Source organism: Camellia sinensis, chromosome 1 (genome assembly GCF_055761805.1).
Source record: "Camellia sinensis isolate YWXY chromosome 1, ASM5576180v1, whole genome shotgun sequence".
NCBI classification, from domain to species: domain Eukaryota; kingdom Viridiplantae; phylum Streptophyta; class Magnoliopsida; order Ericales; family Theaceae; genus Camellia; species Camellia sinensis.
In genome coordinates, this window is record NC_138961.1 from 183,977,011 (window position 1) to 183,994,770 (window position 17,760).

The following is a 17,760-nucleotide window of genomic DNA, read 5'->3' on the forward strand; positions in this document are numbered from 1 at the left end:
TTTAATACTTCACATTAATAAAATCTTAATTCATATAAGTGCTCGTTTGGGAGATTTTTTTAATTTGACTTTTTGATTATTTAACTATTTTAGCCTAACTAAGAAAATTATGTTTGGAATAATTTTTTATTTTTTTTATTTTTTTTAGTTGAATTAATGGTTGTAAAAGAAAAAATAAAATAATTACAATTTTGATGTAATAATTTGTCATATTGACTATTTTAGTTTTTTTTTTTTTTTTAATCTTCATTGGCTAAAATAGTCAATAAATCCACATTCCAAATGGAACCTAAGGCTTTATATGGTATGTGGGTTAGTTTTTTTGGCTATTTTAGTCTAGGACTAAAAAGTCTCATTTGAAATGAACTTTTTAACTTTTTTAAGCCTCCGTTTGGGAAGTGGGTTAGCTTTTTGGCTTTTTGGTTTTTTGGTTTTTTTGGTTATTTTAGCCTGGGCTAAAAAGCTTGGTTTGGGAAGGACTTTTTGGCTTTTTGACTTTTTTGACTTTTTTTGTGAGAGAAGAGTGTAATGATTATGGGTTGGATGTGATGTTTTGTTTTTTGTGGCTAAAATAGCTTATTTTGTCTTTTGTAGCTAAAATAGCCAAAAAAACCCCAAACTCTTCTTGCCAAACGAACCCTAACTTTTATGAGAGAAAAAAGTGAAATGATTATAATTTAGATATGATATTTTGTCTTATTAACTTTTTAGCTTATTTTGTCTTTTTATAACTATTTTAACCTGGTAGCCCTTCCAACCCACGTGCCAAACGAGAGCCAAGTGTTGCTTCTTTTTTTTCAGAATTATCAAGTGAATCTACATGTATCTCAACTAATCAAAAATAAAATTTAAAAAATATAACGGGTTCGTTTGCGAAGTGGGTTGGCTTTTTAATTTTTTGATTATTTTAGTCTGGAACTAAAAAGTCTCATTTATGATGAACTTTTGATTTTTTTGACTTTTGTGAGGAAAAAAATGTAATGCTTTATGGGTTGAATGTGATGTTTTGTTTTATTAGACTAAAAAGTCTATTTTATTTTTTTATGACTATTTTAATCAAAAAAAACCTAAGGCTAAAACTTCCAAAACGAGCTCAAAGTTATTGAAATCAACACACTTTTTAAACTCATTTACTTATTTATAGCCTATTTTTCTCATTAGAAAGTTTTTTCATTCATATAAAAGTCTTGCTAACAAGAATCCTATAGTAGTCCCTAAAAAAAAATAAAAATAACATGACACTTTTCATTGTCTCCATAATCCTTTTTAACATTTTTACTATTTTTGAAATAATTTCTACGCAAATCTCAGTATTAAACAAATATATATATTTATTCCAATGCCACTTGTTAACATATTTGTCATTATATGTATATTTATTCATGTATTTTATTTTCTAGTTAAGTTCTTCTTAACTTTTTAATTTAAAAAATCGAGAGGCTTAGGGGTTGATTGTATGGATGCGAGTAGCAATAGTAAGGGTATTTTTATACTTCTGAATTTCTCTCGATGCATCTCATCTTCTTGTACTTTTAATTTCATGCTGTTAAATGAAATTTTTCTTTGCCGATAAAAAAAAAATTATATGTATATGCTATTTGAATCATTCATGATGATTGTAACTATTAAAATCTTAAGAAGTAACCGTGAAACTCACTTCTTTCTCGTTAACTGTTAAACAACTACTATAGGGTATCATTTCTTCATTCAATCACACTTCCCACATCATCACTACTACACACACTATTCACTACATACAAAAAATTATACTTTATTGAAATGTTAGAAAAAAATAATTAAAAATTGAGTAATTACACTTATCTTATCTTGAATTTTTTTTTAAAAATACAATTAATACCATACATTATTTATTATAAGGAAAATTACCCTTCAGTATAGTTATTTTAATAACTAATATTTATAATATTTATTATTTTTTGTAAAAAAATATTTCTGGCACTCGTTGTAATTTAATTTCTCCTTCATTATATACACTTACAAAATAAATAATTTTTAAAAAATATTAAGATGTATAACTCTAGTAAATGACTAGCATGAGCTTCAGTGGCTTGTCTACTTTGAAAATATGGTTATAATCAGTTTTTTAGTGAAAAACTGTTTACAAGCAGCTTATAAGCAGTTTTTTTATAAGAGAGGAAGTGGGTTATAATAGAGTATCTCCAATGGTAGTAGGCATTTTACCTATCTAAATATTACTATAAAGTATACATTTTATTTTGCCTGTCAACGATTTCATGTTTCTACCCCAACCATGCTCTTTATTTTAGCTATTCATCCAACTACTATTAACTTTATAGAATGCCACCTCAGCAACAAAGATGGAGGGAAATAATCTTAATGATTAAATACATTTTGCCTAGCCTTGAAGGCTAGCTACATGTAGCTAGTGAATGTGAGCTGAGCCAAAATGCCTAAGCATATGCCTAGTGCATTGGAGTTGAAAAAAGTGAGTCACATTAGACATTTTGACTAACAAGCATTATATGCCTAGTGGGTTGGAGATGCTCTGAGAAGCGGATTATAGCCCACTTCCCAAAGTAGCCCAAAGCATATTAAACAAACTTCAATAGTTACTTTTCAATAATCATCCTTCATTTTTTGTGGACAGAAGAAGAATACTATTGACAAACTCAAAACAGGTAAGAATGTATATATATATATATATTTAAAATAACAAGAGATAAAAGATAAAAGCTGAATTTAATATATTGAACGATTATGGGAATATTCCCATATAGAGTTTGATCAAATATATTGTTAAAAACCAACATTCGCTTGCATGGAGGATGAGAGAGAAACAGTTTTATATATGAAGAAACTGAACCAGAATAACAATGTGGGTGATTTGAGGCTTTGACTTTAAAGTAATACATCCATCAAATTGGCTTTTAACTACAAAAATGGCACGGATCATTTTGATATATAGGACTAGAGTTTTCCAAAAGGGTTAAATTACAAATGCTAAACAAAAAAAAAATTAAAGAAAGAGAGAAAGAGTAATTGCAAATATGTAAGACAAACTTAAAATAATTACACTATAAATGAAATTTTAATGTGTGTAATTTAACATACATAAAACATTTATACCATACACACAAGAGATTTGTATTACCATAAAAATGAAATTATTTTCCACCGTCCAAATGAAATGCAATTTAAAAAAATAAAAATAAATAAAAAAAACAGAAAAGCCTAGGAAGACTAGCTCTATAAAAATGAGATTGATATGTTTTTCACAAAACCCTAGCTAGTAATCTACTACAAGTCTAGGGCCTAGACTTTCACCCAGTTTGCTGGGCAGAGAGTTTCACTTCACATCGATCTACTGGATTGTTTGTACAGGACAATAATCTTCTGCTCTGCAATGCCATGCCATCTTGTCCATTTGAACCCCATCTTAGGTTGTAAACACCTTAAGTTATACGTCTAATTGAAAAAGAAGGGGAAAAAAATTGAAAGTGTTAACAAAAATAGCTTTTAAATTTGTGAGAGAGAAAGAATTGAAGAGAAAAAACAATCACTTATGGGATTATTTCCAATTTGAACTTGTGTCCCTGCCTTCCCACTCCCAGCCCAGCAGCTGTATCAAAGTGATGTAGATGTGAGGGTACTACTATTACTACTACTAGGGAAATGTATCTGCATATCATATCATACAATCTACTTGTGTTGTGTTGTGTCACAGAACTCACAAGCATGTGTGTGTATGTGTAGAGAGAGAGAGAGAGAGAGATGAGTCCATATATGATATTATGTACCTTCCTTCCAGAGGAGACCTGAAATGAAAGCAAAAGATGAGCTAGGAGGATAAATGATGATGGGGGAAAAAAAAAAGAAAGAAAGGAAGGAAGAAAGCCCAACCAAAATGTGATATTGGCTTTTTTAGTTCTTGAAAGAATTAATTAAATGTAAAAAAGCTCTTCAAATTCCAAATTGAAATGACAAAGGAGGAGTGACCTACCAATTACCTTAGCTGCAGGCAGATCTTGTGAATTCCACGAAATATCCAATGGTGAAATTAGGGTAGTATCACACTTTAAACCTGCACTAATATATATATATATATATATAGTTAACAATATAAATATATAATAGGAGGAAGAGGAAGAGGAGGAGCGAATGCTGGTTGGGGGGAATGAAGCCTGGTCCGAGAGTCATTTAGGGTTTCACTTTCAGAAAGAAAGAAATTAAAGAAATCATCAGCTCTTCCTCCTCCATGACCTCGAGCCAGACAACATTCCTCTCAACCCTAACCTTCACACTTCATACAGACAAGAAGATAACACTCATATATATATATATATATATCTCATCCCTTACTAACTTACTATATGTACATATATAGAACAAAACTACACTCATATAATATATGTGTGTTTGAAGGGAATGAAGCCTGGTCCGAAGCCTTTGATGAGATAATTCATTCCATTCAGAGGTATCCCTTTGCTTGTATTTGAAAAGCAAAGCAAAGCCTCGAGCCAGCCAACATTCCCCTCAAAGCCACCATTCTCTCTCTCTCTCTCTCTCTCTCTCTCTCTCTCCAGCCTATTTTTATCCAGCCTTCCTTCCATAATAAACTCCCCCCTTTGAAAACCCTAATACCCAGATAGCTTTATAGAGAGAGACACACATACTCAAGAGAGAGAGAGATAAAGAGAGAGAGAGAGAGTCAAGATTAATAAATATGGTGTTATTAGGCAGACAGACACAGACTGACTCGCACTAATTGTGCTTATGATTCAGAGGTTGCTAAATTACATCTGCACAAATCCGCATTAAATGCTAATTCTTTTACCATGTAAAATTCTTTTGTGATATCAAATTGTGTATAAATTTTTTTATTATAAACACCATTATTTGGCCCCGAACAGGGTAAATGAACCTTGGACTATGCGCTAGGGCTTGAAGCACAGTAACATCGGTTGGCTCCCCCTAAACCTGTGAAAAAATATGAAAATATATATTTACAAAAATAACTTTAAAAAATTAGGACTTAAAACTCGACCCGACTCATTTGGTAAGCCCGTAGGCCTAGTTGAGAGCCTGGTACATTGACCTAGTTGAGGCTTGGCCGGTCAGCCCATCCGTGTGGCCAAGTCCGTTAAACAGGACTTGAGTCAAAAATTTTAGCCAACATGTCAATCTGGTATGAGCCCATAAAAAAAACTCTCGATCTTTGTTTGCAAATTAGTCTGACTTGTTATAGATCCTTGAAACACATGTTAAGAAATTTAAAAAGATTGTACATTTTATATAAAAGTAAGGGAGTGTTTGACATAACTTATTTAAATGCACTTATTTAGATAAGTGTACTTATTTGGGTCATATTACCTACCTATTTTTTTACATATTTTTTCATATAAAAAATTTAAAAAATATACTTATTTAGATTATCTACACAATTAACTAGATCAATAATTCATATTTAAATAATGATATCTGTCAAATTAATTACTAATATGCTTTTAATACACATCATTTTTTTTTATTTAAAATTGTCCTTAAAAATTTAAAACCCTACTAATACACTACACAACATGAAATTTTCTTACCCACCCAAAAAAAATAAAAAAATAAAAAAATTATTCTTGGTTTTCTTCATTTCGTAGGGGGCCATCAATTCAGTAGCATTTTTCTTCAACTTGTTATTGCCGGTAAACACCCCGACTTGTTACCTAATACCACAAGTTGCTTCCCACAGTCAAAACACACACAACAAGACAAAAGTGAAAACACTTTCTGAAATAAAATTAAGAAAAACACTTAACACGAGGAGAGGAGACATAAGTCACAGCACAGCACAGAACTACTGCACAACACAACACAACACAACACAACCATCCCCACCTTTAAATGCGATTCTTTCATCATTACCTTATTATTTTTAGGGTATAAGATTCTCTCCCACCTCCTGTGGCTTTTTTTTTTTAAACTCAATTTATTATACCAGTCAAAAAAAATTCTAGTGTTTAAATAATTATGCTAATGGTATTATGATTTTTATACATTTTATATATTTTTTCAGCGCTAATCACAGTCCTAAGAGTTATTTTAAATATTTTTTTTTGTTAAAATTTTTTAGTTTATTTGACAAACTCAATTTTCACTAAAATGCTTATTTTACCTATTTTAAAAATTTATTAGAAAAAATTTAAAATTTAAAAATGTACCAAAAGAATTAAATTTTTTAGTTTTTAGAGAAATTACAAAAAATAAAATTCAGGATTTGAGCTTTGTAACCCAATAAACCCTGATTTTTTATTTTATTAATTTAAACCTTAATCTTTTATTTTATTTTCAATATAAACTATTTACCAATTTTCGGTAAGTAAAACTCATAGAAAAAAGATATTTTAGTTAATAACCTCAATGGAATAATATATTTTAGATATTTTTCATACACTTACATTGAGTATATTGACTAAAATACATTTTTTCAACAATTTTACCTAATAGAAATTGGCAAATGGTTTAAATTAAAAATAAATCAAAAGATTAAAGTTTAAATTAATAAAATTAAGTATTCAAAATTTATTTTGTTATATGGCTTAAATTCTGGGGTTTTTGTTTTTATTTTTTTGTAGCCATATTCTAGTTAATAAGTTATCATTTGATAACAATTCAATGATTAAAGTTAAAAATATTAAGTGAAAATTAACTAAGTCTGTTTAATAATCACAAATAATATCATTTATAAATTTAAATAACTCTTAAAATGTAAGTTAAGAAAATTAAGTGATAAAAACCCACTTAATTCTTAATGAATTTATAAATACTTATGCATAAAACTTGACATACATAGTTATAATCTCACCACCACCACCACTCTAGCTACTACAACCACAGCCATCACACCATTACTACAACTACTACCACCACCCCTCCACCACGACTAGCACCACCATTGTCATCGTTGCATAGGCACTACCATATTTTCACTACTACTACCACACTACTATCACAATTATCACTACCATTATGACCACTCCATCGCCATTACAATTGACATTCACCTCCATAACTATTATCACAATTCCTATAACCACCACCACCATTCCACCATCACAATCACGATCATCATTGCAAAATCGCGGCCACCTCTTTTTACCTTCACTACATTACCCCTTCCCACCATCACCATCACCACAATCACTATCTCCTTAGCCAGTGGCGAAGGGAGTGAAGACCCAAGGGTCAGGTGCCCCCATGGATTTTGGAATTTATTTATTTATTTATTTATTTTGAAAATATAAAAAAATATTTTAAATAAAAAAATTACAAAAATATTATTAGACTGAAATGTCAATGACATTTTAAAAATTATGAGAATAATAAATGTTGTTTTAGTTGAAATGAAGAGACTACTATAAACCACATTATCTATGAAAAAAATTGAATGTAACGGTGAAGTCATTATTATTGATATACAAGTATAAGTGTCACGACCCAAACTCGCCCTTATGGGATTAACATCGAAACCGACTAGTAATTCGTGATTACCAAAGGTCTGCTTAACAGTAATGACAGTAATACAGAGTAAGGGGCTGGCAGAAGCCAAACAGTAATTAAAAAGATGTCCAATGAGCTGTGAAAATCTGAATGCAAAAAGACTTTGATGAACAAGCCACATTCATAACCAAAACATATGTACATACATCATATACACAAACATTCAGGTTAGGGACCAAGTCCCTTCACTATACTGTACAGTCGAAACTTATTCAGTCGGTACAAAACAGAGACAGAATGGTGATTCTGAACACTCCAAAACAGCCTTAGCTTGAACGGACTTGGAACCTCGAAATGAGGCACAATGGTTGGCTTGACAAAACAAGAGCTTAACTTGACACTCCTAGCTTCAGTCTGGTCCCTGGACACCTACATATAAATATAAACAGTGAGCTAAAACCCAGTGAATAACAAATGCGTAAAGGGGTTAACAATGAATGTCCCTTCATTAATTAAAATAGTCATTTGCATCAGTAGATCAGTTATTCAATCAGTAACTCATATTTTATGCCATATCAGTCATTTAGAATTCATAACAGTCATACGTGGTACGTCCAATAGCAAAACAGTACAATAAGTCTTAATAGACCGAACACTCAGTTGATGGCCATCATAATAGTAAACAGTGATAGTTTCAAACAATGGAACTGACAGAGATCTCTGTAACAGTACAGTAACAGTAAGTTGCTATGGATGCCACGAGTACAGTTTATAAATAGGACAAACATTCATTCAGTAAGTAATGTCATTTCAGAAAGCGGTACAGTCAATCGTTCAGAAATAATTATAATTGAACGTATCTTTACAACATTGTTACTTACAGAGTGTTGAGCTATAGACAGGCTAGTCAGCGTCCTCGGATGTCAACCCTACACAGTTGCAGAACGAACACACACGAAGTTATACACTTGGGATTAATAACTTAGCCCCTTAACTTGACTCGGTGTGGTTCTATAACATTATCCTCATTAAGATGCCTTAAACATAGCCTATGGATGCCTAGGATGGAATGAGCATGCAAAAATGTGCTTTAAAATACTTTTCAAATTTTTTGCTGAAACAGGGGTCTCGCTCGAGCATGACTTTCTACGCTCGAGCGAGCTTACCAAAACAGAGGGGTCGCTCGAGCGTGGACTCCCTCGCTTGAGTGGTCTGTAAAAATGCAAAAAGTACTGGTTGTTGAAATTCTCCGCTCGATGCTCACTTGAGCGTAAGACACAGCTTTTCGCTCGAGTGTAGGTCTCGTCGCTCGAGCGTACGTCTGCATGCACAAAAACCTGAGAGCTTGCAATCTACGCTCGAGCCAGCATTCCGTCGCTCGAGCCAGGCTCTGAACAAAAAGATGGTCGCTCGAGCGTGGAATCCTTCGCTCGAGCATGGAAGCCAAAATCTGAAATTTCTAAATTTGCTCCCAAAGCTCAAACTAGGAATTAAAGTTATCAAAACTCAACCTTTTGGGCCAATTTTCTGGAAAACACTTGAAAACTCATACTACAACACGTTTTGAAGATCAATTTTGTAAAATCAAGCCCAAAGGCGAGACAATTGAACACAATTTCAAAGAAACTTGAAGAATAATGCAAGAACATCACATGCATGAGTTTCTATAAACTCTAATGCTCTAAAACATAATCAAATGCAAGCTTGAACTACAAAACATGGTGAATTCATGGACTACAACCAAATATGGACATACATGTGGAAATTCTCATGTAAATGATCTCAAAACGCAATAATATGGACATGCATGCACACATTGCTACTCAATTCAACCCCTTAGGCTATAACTTGACTCTAATCTCCAATATTTCTATGAATTATGCAAGAAACAACTCAAATTCATGTTCAAGAGGGTGAGTTTTCCTACCTTAGATCTTGAATCCCAAGTATGGAAACTCAATTTTGCAAATCTTCTTCAATTCCTCTAATTCTCCAAGTAAATCTCTAGATGAAACAATTTTCTTCCAACTCTCTAACTCTCACGTTTTTGGGTCAAGAAGATAAAGTGAAGAATGATGCTAAACAAATGAAAAGAGTGAGAGAAGTAATGGCTTTCAATTAAACCACTCAATGGCAATAATGTAATTACCTAGGTTCAATTAGTTTAACATTAATTAATCTAATTTAATCATTCCAAATTGAATTTTAATTAACCTACCATAAAATCACATAAATCCTAATTAGCATAAAATGCTAATCAATTTCTGAATCGGTTGCCGATAAAACTTTCAATTCGCAATTCGAAGTAAAAACACGAACAGATCATTCGGTAATCAAACAGATAGAAATGCATTTAAAACAATACACTAATGCAATCAATTCAGGATTTCATTCTAATCATTTACTTATTATACTCAAACACAGTTTAACACTAATCAGAAGTGAGGGTTGTTACAATAAGTAATCTCACTATAAAGATATAAAATTTATTAGATTGTTAGTTACATTTGACATGTGAGGTTCACACTCTATGTGTTTATGTACTATTAGTTGGTGATATCACATATTAATGATGACGCGGTATTACCATTATATTGAATTTTTAATCAAATTTTGTATAAATTTTTTTTATCATTATATAATTTATTTTAAGACTTATATCTATATATATTTTTGTTTTATCCATGATATATTAGTTACAAATAACATTATTTTTTTTTATGTTTCTCGAAATCAATTGTAAAAACTTACGTGAGATATTTTTGTAAAATTTTTCGATATTATAATTAATGAGTGTCCCATTTAATTTAATTTTCTGACTCTGCTACTGTCTTTACCTCTGCCATTATTACCATTGGCACCTACATTACCCCTTCACATCACCACAACAACTATCTCTTTACCTCCACCATCATTGACATTAACGCTGCCACCATCATTACAAAAGTTACATTTTAAAAGTAAAAAATTTAATCTTATATATATATATATATATATATCAAACAATCCATTTTAATTTAGCACTTAATTTTTGTCAAACAACTTTTTAATTAAAAATTTAATATTTAATTTTTAATTTTCAATTTTCAATTTTATTTCTTTCTTTCTTTCTTTTTATTTATTTATTTTTTTTAACTAACTCCCCAAAAAAGATTAGTGTGGGTCTTTGAACTTACCACAAGTTTTATTTTACTCATTTGAATCTTTCACTTTTTAAATCTTTGCTGGTAAATTGCTATTAAAATTTTGATTAACCCCGTATTTATATACTTTTATCATATTTTTTAGAAGAAAAAAAAGACAAATCATTGGTATGCTTCTAAAATTATTTTAAATTTGTGGTAAACTTTATACATTTTAATGATGAAAATTATAAAAATTTTCATTAAAATCTATAATTATTTTTTAGAAAGTACTACTGATTTGTAAATTTTTCTATTTTTTTTATAAACAATTTATTAAAAAAAACTATAAAATGAAGAACATGAATTATGAAAATAGATCACATGCCAAATTGCGGACAAAGTAGTAATTTAAGCTTTGGCTATCCCTATCCCTACTCTCAACTAGGGGTGTAACTTGGGCCGGCTCAACTCAAGCAATCCAAGCTTAGCCTGAATTTTTTTAGGGTTTGGACGAAATATTTTCAAATTCAGTATGGGTTTGGGCAAAAATTCAGAAGCCCGAATTAAATTTGGACGGATTTGGGCAAAGACGTCACACAACCCGAGCAACCCGAAACCCGAATTATACATATATAAATATATAAAAATATTAAATATACATATAAATTATTAGTCATTACATGATATTAAAGTAATGTAGATTATTAAATCATATTGAATATATATTATATATACAAATAACATAAAATCTTTTTTTTATTTTCACTCATAAATTATAAGGATTACTATAGTGACATCTCTCTTACATTATATAAATTATTTGTTTTGATAGTATTAATGATTTTTTATTTAAAAAAATGTAAATAGAGTGAAATTTTAATAATTTAATAATGTAACCGCAAAAAAAAAAAACTGAAATTCATTTACAATTCGGGCAACTCGGCAATTCGGGTTTAACTCTGGTCGGGCTTGGGCAGACAACCTCGGGTTACAATTCGGGGTTGGGCAGGTTTCAGCACAACTTAGACTGGGTTTGGATAACCTCCCAACCCACCGAACCCGCCCAAGTTGCACCCCTGCTCTCAACTCTAATGTACGATCCAATGCCCGCATGGCCATCCTGACTTCAATATTTCACAGTACTTGTATCTATTTATATGAAAAATGTTTGATAGCTTGAATTTGTGCAGTTTGAATAGTTCGAATGTATCAAAATGACATCGTTTAAACGACGTCATTTTGAGACATTCAAGTTATTTGAGCCATGAAAATTCAGACTACCAAGCATTGTTGTATTTATATATAGAGCAATGATACATCCCTTAATTTTAAAACTCTAATTTAGCACTAATAACCTGGCAAAAAAATAAATAAATAAGTAGTGATTCATCCCCCTAAAACTAGAGCTCCAATTGAGCTCCAGTGATGCAGAAAGTCAAAAAAAAAAAAAAAACACACACACACACACACACAAAGTCAAAACATCACATCAGATGGAGCCCACACACACATTAGAGTTATTAGAGCTCTTTTTTTAGAGTTCCCAAACATTTTTCAAAAAAATGAAAGTCAAAACATCATATCACAGTAAGGCCTACTCCCATTAGAGCTTCTTTATTAGAGCTCCCAATCATTTTTGTTATATATATATTTCATATTTTTTTTTCTCCTTTTTTTATTTTATTTATATATTCATTACTTGAACCTCAAATTTCATTTTCTAAAATTTAAAACAATTGTTATTAGTCAATGGGTCACAAAAACTCTCTTTTTTTCTTTTTTTTTTCTTTTTTCAATCCGCATGAGATAAAAAAAAAACTCACTTTTTTTTCCTATCTAAAAAAATTCGCATGAGATTAATCATAAATATAAAATAATCATATAAAATTGGCAAATTAGTGTACAACTAGAAACTTAACAATTACCACAACTAGATGTTGGACAATCTTCACTGTATTTAAAAGATTTAATTCTATTGTGTACAAAACAACAATTGATTTAATTTCTTCGAATTATAATCTGATCAAGTCCAGTGTTTGACACTGTGTCCTTAAGACAGATTCGTTCTCTCCACGGTACTTTCAGAATGTGGACGTCTATCTCCCAAGATAAAATGATCTACTACAAACAATAGCAGCACTACAAATTGTTTGTCTAACGAACACACAAAGTGTTTATACTCTCTCTGACAAGAAAAATAATGCAGCAAAATGAAGAGGATGTTTGCAGAATTATGAAGGACGAAAATTAGACTTCTCTAAATCCAAATGAGGGCTGTCCTATTTATAGATGGAATGGTGGCTCTAGGTTTTTGAATTGAACATGTATGATACCTGTTGGTTTTGAATTCAACAGATTTGAATCTGTTGGGTTACAATTCAAACAGATAACAAAAAGGGGAAGGGCCTTGTTTGGGTGTACAGTAAATTCGGATCAGATTATTTCCAGTTCAATACGGGAAGGGCCCTGTTTGGATGTACAGAAAAAACCAAACCAGTTTAATTTGAATTCTGGATTTTATTTTACCAAAAATAAAATTAAATTCAAATGTTTTTGACCCAAAAAGATTAGTATTGGGCCGAACAAGCCTAATCCAACCTCACACCACGCACCTGCGCCCAAGCCCAGGCCCAGCCTGCCCGATCGGACGGCGGCGGCGACGCGCGCGCGAGTGTGTGGTGATTTTTTGGTCCAATGGGTCTAGCCCATTTTGCCCATAACCTCTCCCTCTAAAACACTTGGGTACCCCTTGGGGCACACCCCAAGTACCAAACCCAAGCCTTATAAACCCTTTCAAAACCTCCCACCAAATCAATGTGGGACAAGCCTTATTCAAACCTTTAAGGAATTTCCACCAAAACTCCATTTCCATGGTGCACACTTTGGCTTCAATTTCCCATTCACTCGGTAATGGTTTTGAGCAACCAAATATACCACGTGAATCACAACGCGGCATAGAACGCGTTACCAACTTGACCCATGTAAATCGATGCACGGGGCCCACCTAAAAAATAGACTAAACTTGAGAAAAAATTCTGGTTTTACCCAGAATTTTCCTACCATTTCCAACAATCCCCCACATGAATGGAATTTGATGACAACGGAAATGCAACAATATGCGGACTTAACGAAAGAGTATAAGTCAAAAAATATCTTGCATCAGGATAGGTAGTTTTCGGCCTTGATCCTTCCCTAGTGATAACCTATCAGACTTACTGGCTAACCAATGGACGTGATACCTTGAATTGTTCAGCCGTTTGTGTAAGCCAAGACAATAGATTTCACACAAAATATCTTCTGACACATCGTGGTTCTCACTGTTATGTTCATTTTGGCCTTGAACGCACCTGGTTTTCCATGAGTATTTCTAGAGAATGTAGCCTTTTCATTCTCATAAAACTGGCCCCAGTTCAACACTCATATAGGTGATTCTTATTGTGAGTATCTCCTTATACTTGTCTTGATTTTATACTTTAATCAAGATATAAGTAATCATTAAAAGCAAAGCTTATCCTTATACCCCTGCAGACAACATATGTTGCAGATATCACTCTCACCATAGGAATGGATAGGAATTTTAATCCCTTTGTGATTTCTGACGAGCCATACATAACTTAGTTGTCCCTTTGAACTTAGTTCTTGGGATCTCCAGTCATATAAGTAGGGTTACCATTATGACGACTCTTATGTAATAGGCTTTAATCTCATCCCCTTTGATGAACTATACACTAGCTCTTTTGTCAAACCTTTTGTTAACGGATCCGCAATATTCTCTTTAGATTTTATATAATCTATTGAGATTATTCCGTTTGACAACAATTGCCTTACGGTATTATGTCGACGACGAATATGTCGTGACTTACCATTATACATATGATTCTGTGCCCTGCCTATTGCAGATTGACTATCACAATGAATGCAAATAGCTGGTACAGGTTTTGGCTACATTGGAATGTCTTCTAAGAAGTGACGAAGCCATTCTGTTTCTTCTCGTGCTTTGTCTAAAGCAATGAACTCAGATTCCATTGTGGATCGTGCGATGAAAGTTTGTTTCGTGGACTTCCAAGAAATAGCAGTGCCTCCTAGAGTAAAGACATATCCACTAGTGGATTTTGAATCTTTAGTATCCGATATCCAATTGGCATCACAATAACCTTCGAGTACTGCTGGATATCAAGTAAAGTTCAAACCATGATCACGAGTAAATCTTAGATATCTAAGAACCCGAATGATCGCTTTCCAATGGTCTTCTCCGGGGTTACTAGTGTACCTACTCAATTTACTGATAGCATAAGTTATATCAAGACGAGTACAATTCATTAGGTACATTAAGCTTCCAATGATTTGGGAGTATTTTAACTAAGACACTGTATCACCTTTATTTTTCGATAAATATAGACTGATGTCTACAGGTGTTCTAGCTAAATTCAAATCATCCTTGATAAATTTATCAAGAATTTTCTCAATATAATGAGATTGAGATAATACATATCCGTCAGATGTTTTAGTAATTTTCATTCCTAATATAACATCTGCGACCCCCATATCTTTCATATCAAATCTTTTGTTAAGCATTTGCTTAGTTGATTTGATCATGTTTTAACTGCTTCCAATGATAAGCATGTCATCTACATGAAGACAAACTATGACATATCCTTGGTCAGTATTTTTAACATAGACGCATTTGTTACATTCGTTTATCTTAAACCCATTAGTAAGCATTGCAAGATTAAATTTTTCATGCCATTGCTTAGATGCTTGTTTTAATCCATAAAGGGTTTTACAAGTCGACAAACTTTCTTTCCTTGCCCTGATACTACAAACCCTTCGGGTTGCTCCATATAGATCACTACATTTAAATCACCGTTTAAGAAAGCTGTCTTAATATCCATTTGATGTATTTCTAAATTAAACAACGCTGCTATAGAAATAAGCATGTGAATGGATGTTATTCTTGTCACAAGGGAATATGTGTCAAAAAAGTCCAGACCTTTCTTTTGTCTGTAACCTTTAACTACAAGTCGTGCTTTATACTTGTCAATTGAACCATCTGCTTTCATTTTTCTCTTGAATATCCATTTATATCCAAGAGGTTTAGAACCTGATGGAAGATCCACCAATTCCCAAGTATGATTTTGCATAATGGATTCAATTTCATTATTAACAGCCTCTTTCCATAAAGGTGCTTCAGGACCTGTCATTGCTGCCTTAAAGCTTTGAGGTTCATTTTCTAACAAGTATGTCAGAAAATCTGGACCAAAGGATTTTGATATTCTCGCTCTCTTACTTCGTCTTGGTTCATCATCAGTTAAATCCTGTTGGTCGAGACTATTACTAGTCTCTTGTGTTTGATTGTCATTAGTCTCTTGACTTTATGTACAATCATAAGTTCTTTTCCGTGAACTTAATTCCTGTCCTTTCTTGTAAGGAAAGACATGTTCAAAAATCACAGCATTCCTTGACTCTATAATAGTGTTCACATTTATATTAGGTATTTTTTTTATAAGTCAGAAACCGATATGCACTACTATTCTGAGCATAACCAATAAACACACAATCTACTATTTTTGGTTCAATCTTAGTCTTTTTAAGAACAGAAACTTCAACTTTTGCCAAACACTCCCATACTTTTAAGTATTTGTAAGAAGGTGGTCGACCTTTGCACAATTTATAAGGAGTGCTGTTGGTTTTCTTGTGGGGTATTCTATTAAGAACATAATTAGCAGACAAAAATTGCTTCCCCCCACAAGTTCTGTGGTAAGCCTGAACTTAGTAACATGGGTGCTGTAGTTTGGTGAATAATGCCATGTTGTGCACAAAATACATTTAATGGTGCATCATATTCACCACCGCTATCACTTCTAATAGAAATCAATGAATTTTAAAACAAATTCAAGAAAAAACCAAAATAATTATGACTACTCAAGTCAGAATTAATGTTTTGACAAAATCATATCCTCATAAAAAATTTTGCCTAAGAATCAAACAATTCAAAAACCCATTTGATTATATACATTCTTGCAACTCAATAACAAATAAATGTCACTGTCATAAAAATATTTGTGACAGAAGAAAATTAAATTATCTCAACTAATAAAATGGTTCATGGTTTAACAAATTCTACTACGCAAGTAAAATAATTATTAATGACATCTCATGTCACATAATTCAATAATCAACATAAAAGATTTCTTAAATTACTTCCCAATTAAACGGACCGATATAATTGCATACATCCTCATGTTTAAATTTCTCTGGTATTTAAACACTCATTCAAAATTGATTAGAAATATTCAAATTAACCTGCTTATGTCCAAAGTCGACATAACAATTTATCATTCCAAATCGCTTGAAATTATTGTTAAAAGATAACTTGAGTTGATATCATACATGCATATCAAACGCACCAACTAAAAATAATGAATTAACAAAATAAATTAATCATGCATGATCTCATCACTTGCATCATGAAATAAAAGGATTCTCAACTCATAAATAAAATCCAACACATTTAAACTTTAAATTTCAAAATGACAAAACATACCTTCATTTAATAAGTTTGATTTGTACATAAATAAACAAATTAAATATGCATTAAAATGTTCTTGTGAATATATATATATATATATATATATTTTCCGACTCAAGTGCAGAAACAATTCAAGACTATGAATCCGCATTGTAATAAAAATAAAATTTGGTTGTAAAACTAATATTTTACTCTAGAAACAAATTCTTCCATGTATACTCACGATGAACTATGATAAAGTCAAAATAATTAACACATTTTCGCAAAGGGTTCAAAAATAAGTGGTCTACCAAACGAAACCATAAGTTACTTACAAAATTAACAGATTGTGACCGAGTCACAAAGTTACATGATTGATTAACAAAATTAATTTTCTAGTTACTAAAACCAGAAAATAAATTACAATACAAAATAATTTTATTTTCCTTGTTACTAAAACTAGTAAAATAAAATATCGAAATAATATCCGATTACAAAAATCAGAAAACCAAACTACAAATTAATTTTCTAGTTACTTAAACTAGAAAATAGATTATAACACAAAATCATTTTATTTTTCTTATTACTGAAACTAGAAAATAAAATACCACAAAACTATCTGATTACAAAAATCAGAACAAACACAAAATAATTTTC

General features: G+C 31.7%; 1 long non-coding RNA gene across 2 annotated transcripts; it reads right to left on the minus strand.

Moving 5' to 3' along the window:
- Positions 1-3,063: 3,063 nt before the first annotated feature.
- On the minus strand, positions 3,064-4,846 carry LOC145800310 (uncharacterized). 2 transcript variants are annotated; one of them, XR_014341449.1, is made up of 2 exons: positions 3,990-4,846; positions 3,064-3,797 (listed from the first exon to the last, which is right to left on the minus strand). It is a non-coding gene; the product is annotated as an uncharacterized LOC145800310 (long non-coding RNA). The 2 variants fall into 2 exon arrangements; XR_014341448.1 differs by having other exon boundaries at positions 3,983-4,846.
- Positions 4,847-17,760: the final 12,914 nt, after the last annotated feature.